This window comes from Nannospalax galili, unplaced genomic scaffold (assembly GCF_000622305.1).
Source record: "Nannospalax galili isolate Female #2095 unplaced genomic scaffold, S.galili_v1.0 scaffold743, whole genome shotgun sequence".
NCBI lineage: Eukaryota > Metazoa > Chordata > Mammalia > Rodentia > Spalacidae > Nannospalax > Nannospalax galili.
The window spans coordinates 1,217,761-1,225,804 of record NW_008349552.1 but is presented as its reverse complement, the minus strand read 5'-3'; the positions used below and the strand labels follow the sequence as shown (position 1 = coordinate 1,225,804).

General features: G+C 39.7%; 1 protein-coding gene across 1 annotated transcript in view; it reads right to left on the bottom strand.

Annotated features, from left to right (window-relative positions):
* Window positions 1–8,044, bottom strand: part of Ccdc80 (coiled-coil domain containing 80) — a 36,779-nt gene that overhangs the window by 16,288 nt on the left and 12,447 nt on the right. The gene's annotated exons all lie outside the window — the stretch shown is intronic.

Sequence of the window (8,044 nt, the reverse complement as noted above, 5' to 3'; positions counted from 1 at the left end):
CAGAGGATGGTGTGATAAGAATAGGAGGTAGGAATTGGCTAGGCAGTTAGGGTAAAAAGACCCCAAAGAAAAGTAGCCAGTTTCTTGGCTCAAAGTCAAAATATTCTTGTGCCTCTTAGCAACATACTCTGTTCCAAATGCCAAAAATGTTGAAAGTATTTAGGGAGCTTGTATCTAATCCTTAAAAGATTTTAGGAATACCTCTTCAGAGGGGGGTATGCTAGAGTAGCCAAAAGCCCCATAAAAATAAATAAATAAATCAAAGAAGAAGAGTATATGAAGTTATTAGAAAAAAAGTGATGGGGAGAGATGGGAGGAGTTGGAGGGGAGGAAGGTGATGGATTTGATCAAAACACCTTATATACATGTATAAAATTCTCAATAAATTATTTATGTAAATTAAAAAAATAAATTGATTTAAAAACTAAGATTTAGTAATGTCCTTAGCTGTGATGTAACCATCAAAGCCTTCTACATAACTATGCTTATGCCCATAGATTAGTGCTACTGTCAACTTTGGTCAAAGAAGTTTAGTTTTGCAGTCAGAGGTGACTTCAGAGACTTATAACTGGTCAAAGTATAGAGAGTATATGATGATTGAGGGCTTAGCCATAATGGCAACATCTACAACACCCCTTCCAAGGCTCAGTGAACATTAGAGAAGATGGGCAGAAAGAACATTAAAAGCCAGAGGAAGGCAGGGGAGAGGAATGGTGACTTAGAGGTGTGATGCGGTTATTGCACTACTGAATTCACAGCAGCTGTGATTATCTGTACAAGCTTAGACCCATCAACACCCTATAATTGAACTAGGGAAGGATTATGGGGTCCCACCCTTTCTCTGAGGATTTATTTGTAGTCAGTGTTTGATGGGGAGGGATAGACATTTTCCTCAGTGGTGTAGTACCGGTAAGGTGCCCATGCTCTTATAAACAAACTCTCACCCATGTTTCTGGAACAACCCTAATGAAACTCATTGGGTCAAAAAATAGACCTAAAAGTAGAAAGGGGCCTAGTTGGAAAGAGGAGTGGGAGAGGCACAGAGGGCAGTGGGAATGAGGGTAATCTAAGGATGCTATGTTCATGTATGGAAATCCATTATTATGTATAATTAATGTATGTTAATAAAAAAATTAACAATAATATTCAAAGTTGAGCTGGAGAGATGGCTCAGCAGTTAAGAACACTGGCTGTTCTTGCAGAAGACCCGGGTTCGTATCCCAGCACCCACATGGCAGCTAACAACTGTCTGTAACTCCAGTTCTAGGGGATCCGACAGCCTCTTCTGTCCTCTGTGAGCATTGCATGATACAGGTGCACTTACCTACATACAGGCAATACACACATACACGTAAAATAAAATATAATAAATAAAATATTAAAAAAATAATAAAAACCAGTTTTATCACCTAGGAATTGTAATTTTGGAGTATGGTTGTTTTATTTTGTTTTGGGAACAGGGTCTCATGTAGCACAGGCTGGCCTTAACTGTGTAGTTAAGGATGGCCTTGTCTTTTTAAATTTTTTAATTTATTATTACTGTGTATGTGTATTTGTGTGAAAGATGTGTGTGCATGGACACGTGTCATGGTCATGTGTGAAGGTTGGAGGACAGCTCAACTCTTGGAGTCACTTCTATCTTTATATGAGTTCTAGGGCTTGAACTTGGGTCACCATGCTTTGCCACTGAGCAATCTCACTGTTCTGACCTTACACTCTTGATCCTCCTGTTTACACTTTCTGAGTACTATGACCATAGATATGCGCCCTCATGCTTGGTTTATACAGTGCTGGGGTAGAACACGAGGTTCAGCTTCACACCAGCTGAGTCATAGCTCTAGGAATTAGAATTCTTAATTCTGAGCATATGTTCATTTTTGTTTTGGTCCATTCAATAAAATATATATCACTGATTTTCTGAGTTGTTTCTGTGCTGGATGCTAGATTCAAGAATCAGGCACTTCGATAGAGTTCAAAAGTAGAACCAAAAGCAAACCATTAATACTGCCCTAGTTTGCTTTTTATTATTGTGATAAAATACTAACCAAAACCAACTTGGGGAGGGAAAAGGTTTATTGTATCTTACTCTTCCAAGTGACAGACTATCACTAAATGAAGCCAAGGCAGGAACCTGGAGGCAGGAGCTGAAGCACAAACCACAGAGGAATACTGCTTACTGGCCTGCTTGAGCCCCTGGCCCATGCTCGCCCTGCTTTCTTATACCTGCCTAGGGGTGGCACCACCCACAGTGGGCTGGGCCCTCATATCACTCAACAATCAAGAAAATGTCTCACAGACATGCCCTAGGGCCATTCTGATAAAGGACATTCCATAATAGAGGTTCCCTCTTCCCAGGCGTGTCAAGTTGACAACCACAAATACCTAACAGATAAGTTATGAAAACCAATGAAAGGCTGGAAGAAAGCTGGAGATTGTAGTATATATATTTAAATGGCCTTATTGGTTCACTCTCCTCTTGCCCACGACGGCACTCCCTTTTATGAATGGCTTGAACTGCCTTGCCTTGAGATTCTGAGCTCATCTGTATCAAAAGGATGTTAGTACAAGTGACACAAAATAAGCTCTGTATCTGGATGGTTCTTGCCCCTGCCACTGCCACAAGGACATGTTCACACCAGCCTGCTGAACGTAAACCAAGACAACACAGCCTGGTATCATCTCAGCAAAGACCATCCCAGATCATTGAAGTCACCTCAATATATATAAGTGTAAGAGCAGCCAAGATCAGTGGAATCACCCAGCCAATATGCAGCTGACTACACGTTTACATACTAACCACATCTAGTCTAGATCAGCTGGCTCCTATAGATGAACATTTCTGACCAAATTAATTTTCAATATGATATGCCACTGAGGTTTGTGAGTCTTTGCTGTGTAGCATTACTGTGGCAATAGATGATTTAGGCATTCTATTCCTGACCCAATTACATCACTGAGGAAGAAACTAAGGAACTCTGGTAGATGTTATAGTCTACTGTTCAGCTCTGTCTACTTTCTGAACAAAGGTTTCTGTAACTATTAGAAGCTGGATCTTTCCATAAGAGTTTCTTTTTTAAAGAAAGGAGCTGCTTTTCCCCCAAGTCACACTCATATTTAATGGTTTATTCAAGGTGGGGGTGGAAAGAATAGATATGAAAACCATCCCTCTTTATCATAAAGCAGACAACTCCACTTTGTGCATCCTAGCGTTCCTTATCACTCATAGGTTTGGAGGGGTAACCCCCATTAACCTCCTTACATGCAACACTCAGAGTTGGGGTTTCCTTCTCTGAGGGCACAATCTTTCAGACTCTAAGATCAAGGCTGACTTGCTCAAGTTCACACTGCTCACCAAAGTAAAACAAGGAACAGGACTCAGATGACATAACTCACTCCCATCCAGCCCTCTCTCCACTATACAAACACCTCACAGTCACAAGTAAAGAGGACCCAAGTCCAAGATTTAAGACAAACTTGGTTCTAACCAGCAAGAAGCTGATTTCACAGTCTGGTTTCTCTTTTTAAGCAACATGTTTCCTAAAATAATTCAGCCAAACATTAGAAATAAGACATTTTTGCACTCCCAGACTACTGAAATGTCTACATGTTTGGCCTGAGTAGAAAAATCTGGCAAAGGAAAACAATGGAAGCTCTGATCGACTTTGGATCTAACTAGGATGGGGGCAAGTGGACAGCAGGACAGAATCCACTACAGGGAAAATTCTGAGGAAGGTGCATGTGAGGCCAGCTCCTCATGTAGCTGCCTGGCCTGGCCACAGGTCTCTGCTGTCCTCTGCATTCTGTGTAAATCAAAACTGGGTCAATAAAGGGGTCTCTTCAGCCTGGGGAAGCAACAGAATAGGCAGATTCTTAAGTTTATCCAAGTTCCCTATGAGCACTTCAGTCCTTATGAAATGCTTTCACAGTCAACAAAAGAAAACTCATAAATCATTGATGGCGAAACCAGGTAACTAGATTATAGCAGATCAGAAAATCTTTTCTTTAGGTTTCATATGTCATCTTGTGTGTGTGTGTGTGTGCATGTGAGTGCATATATGGACACACATGTATGTGTTATATGTGTATGCAGATGTGTGTGCACGTGAGCATGTAGGCCAGAGGTCAACATCAGATTTCTTCCTTAATTTCTCTCCACTGAACCTGGAGCTCACTGGTTGGCTAGACCCACTGACCAGCAAACCCCCGTGCTCAGTTTTTTACACAGATACTAGGAATGCAAATTCAAGCCCTCATGCTTTTGTGGCAAGCACTTTATCGACCGAGTGTCATCCCCTCAGCCCCAGATGTTATCTTTTAACATTCTTAACTTTAGAGTTGGTGGATGCTAAACATCTGCTAAGTAACACGTTCCAAAAGTTTTACTAATAGTCATAAAGATATTTGGTCAGATACATAGGTTGGTAGTAATTGGTTATTAAGAAAACTAAAAATAGCCCAAGATAATTTTGTGTCTTAATCTGTGACATTCCATCTCTCTCAATTATAACATTCTGATGAATCAGTTTGTAGAATCTTCAACACAGATGTGTCTTCCTCAGAGAACATCAGTTCACAGCTTGAACTTAGGGGAAGGTGAGAGAAAGAGAAACGGTGAGTGGCAGAGAGGTAGTGGTCACAGGTGAGAGTTTTGAGTTTTGATCATAATGCCAGGCACATAGTTGCTTAATATTTATCATTGAAGGTACAAATATTTTATAATTGAAGCTGAATTTTGTGCATTCCATTGCTGCCTGCAGTCAATCAAATACATGAAGAAAGTTACTGTCACTTGAATTTGGCTACTAACTTTTGGAGTTGAGGTTCTCAAAGGACATAGGCAAGAATCCCACTTGTAGGCTAATTATAACAGTATAAAACAGTTCACTTTCCCTGGTTATCCCTTTCCTCAATAATCCTAGTCCAAATATCACAAAATGGACATCGATCTGCGAATCACTTTAGCTGGAACAGGAGAACATGGACAGTTTATAGGACTCCCCTAAAGAATGCTAGCTTCTATGTCTTCTATGTGGGCACATGTGTGGAGGCTAGAGGAGAACTTCGGGCATCTTCCTCTGTTGCTCTCTCCACCTTATTTTGTGAGACAGAATCTCTCACTGAACCTGAAGCTGGCTAATTCAGTTACAATGGCTAGCTAGTTCTCAAGATCATCCTGTCTATTCTGCCACACCACTGGGATTTACAGACATGTGCCACTGTGCCTGGGTTTTTTACGTGGGTGCTGGGGATCTGAACTCGGGTCCTCATTCTTGTGTGGCAAGCACTTTATTTACTGAGCCATTTCCCCAGCCCTGGAACTAGATACTGGTGAACACTGCTGGTGGGATTGTAAAAGAATGTAACTTGTGTGAAGCATGCAGCAGTATCCACCAGTATTGATATATTTTCTTTATGTTCCAATAATGCTACTTCTTAGAATCTATTATAATGATGCACTCACAATTTCATAATTATTATTCTGAATTATTCTGAATAGTTATTAGTCATAAATACTATTATGAAAAATACTGAAAACAATCTAACTATCCATAAAAAGCATTAAGTAGACCATAGGAGATTCTCCCAATGATTTAGAAAAGAAATTTTCTATATTATTGCATATGCTTATAAGGAAAGATCTTCAAGAAATATTGAAAAAAAAAACCAAAAAACAAGGTACAGTCAAGATGTGATTGTGTACATCTGGAATACCAGCATTCCTGAGGCTCAGGTAGGAGGATGGCAAGTTAAAGACCAACCTGGACTACTCTAGAATGAATTCTGGGCCAGCCTGGACAACTTAGTGAGACGCTCTCTTTCTCCAACCCCCTCTCTCTACATATATTACATACAAATAAGTGGAAAATGTGTATTTGTATTTATTTGTACTCGCATGGAGAAGCACAAATTAATAACAAGGAGCCATGCAGATGATTGCCTACAAGGCAGAGAGTAACAGAGCACAGAACCTGGGATAGATTCAAGATTTGTCTGTGTATATATACCTTCTTATCTAAATGATATATAATGGCATTGCTTCAGAAAAAGTTAAAAACCAAATGGTCACTGGAATTTGTTCAGTATAGTGACTTTCTTTAGATCGATGTCTATAGACTTAAGGTAGGTTTCCTGGTGTATCTAGGTCCACCATTGACGTGACAGCTACCTTTAGCAAGATGAGCCAGCTGGTGAAGGCAGCCTACACTCTGGCTACTTGGTTATTTGTATCTGCTTTCAAGGCCCAGTAAAAGCCTAGAGAAGTACAAAGTGCTTGATTTATTTTTAGTGAAAAGTAAGGCCACCAGATAGATCTCCAACTGAAAACCAGGCAAAGCTGGGGTTTAGTTCACTGAGACCATGGCTTATGCCAGCTTTTCTTTTCCCATGGCTGACTCCCAGCCTTGGCAGAAAGTGCTACAAGCCTTCCCCATAAGGGTAACCTGGGACACGACACAAGGAGAGAAAGGCCTTCCAGGAATTAAGTGAGAAACAAAATAAGCCTCACCCACTTCCAAACCAGGTCTATATTGTCACTCTGTGAGACAAATACACAAATCACAGTACCTGAGTGCCAAGAAGTCAAGAAAGAAAACCTCAGCCCTCCTACAGTTTATATTTAATCCAGATGTCTAGAGAACAGCAGAATAATGTTAAAAATTTGCAAAGATGGCACCAGATGTTTATAATATGAATATACCAAGACTGAAGTAAAAGATGTAATGACTTTTCCAAACTCCTCTGGACTAAGGAAAGGGAACATTTTGTGAGCAGTGCATTTGACACTGAGAACACCTGGCCAAGGATGACTTTCATCATCTGCCACCAGCAGCCTATGCTGTACTGAATGCCTACTTCCTCTCTAGACATCTGGCATATAATTAAGCCTGCTGGCTCAGGCTACTGTGAAACTCAAAGAAAAAAAAATGCTTGAATCTCAGTTAACCACTAAATACACCCTCGTGTTATTGTTTCTCGGGCTTCCATTTTATCCCCAGAAGTACTAATACAATCTGACCTGAAAGAGCAGTTGCCAAGGGTTCAGGAGTCAACATTGTATAATTAGCAGGAAACTACAGCAATTGTTTTGCCATTACAGGTATTCCAGTGGCAACTGTGACAGCTGATTTGAACTCCAGACCACTGCCAGATCAGTGGTGATGAGGATGGCCACAAGGACAGTGCCTGTTATCAACAGCGTTCTATGATTTTATTTCCTCTTCACCTCAGTCTGCAAAGTAGCTTTGAGTTTTTCACAGTTTAAGAGATTAATTTGCCCAAAGTCACATAACTTGGGATTTAGACCTGCTTACCTCCAGAACTACTTCTTTTGTGTCTTTTACTTATATAGTTATTGTTGTTTTTAAATAGGATTTCATTGATGAAGCTCTCTGACCTGGAACTTACTATGTAGACCAGGCTGGCCTTGAGCTCACAAAGACCCTCCTGCCTCTGTTCCCTCTGTGTTGGGATTAAAGGACTGTGCCACTTCACTCAGCTGTTGTTGTTTGGATTAAGGATAACCCCTCCCCCTTTTTTACTTCCTCCCAAACATACAGAGCACAGGACTAAAGTTTGCAAATCAATTACTGATCCATAGTAATTTATGATGAGACACTGTAAAGGATGCTATTTGTTTGTTCTTTATAGGCATCTCAAAGGACCCTAAACTAATGAAAGAATGCGTAACTGAAAATTTATAGCTAAATTCTAGAGATCTGCTGTGTCGCATTGTGACTATAGTTAAATATACTATATTTTACATTAAAATTGTTTTGAGACAGTAAATCTTACATTAACTGTTGTTAATACAATTAAAAATATGTAACTTAGAAAAGTATTCCATATTTAAATAAACTGCTATCATGATTAGGACAGATGTGTTCATTAGTACGAAGATCCTGCATCAGAAAAAAATCTATGAGCTTTGTTATATTCTTTTGTTCAAATACTAATTAATAAAGAAATATTTTTGTATCCTTTTAGATATTTTCAGAAGAAATGTGTTTTATGAAAAAATATACAGGATATGTCAATAGTGCTATAT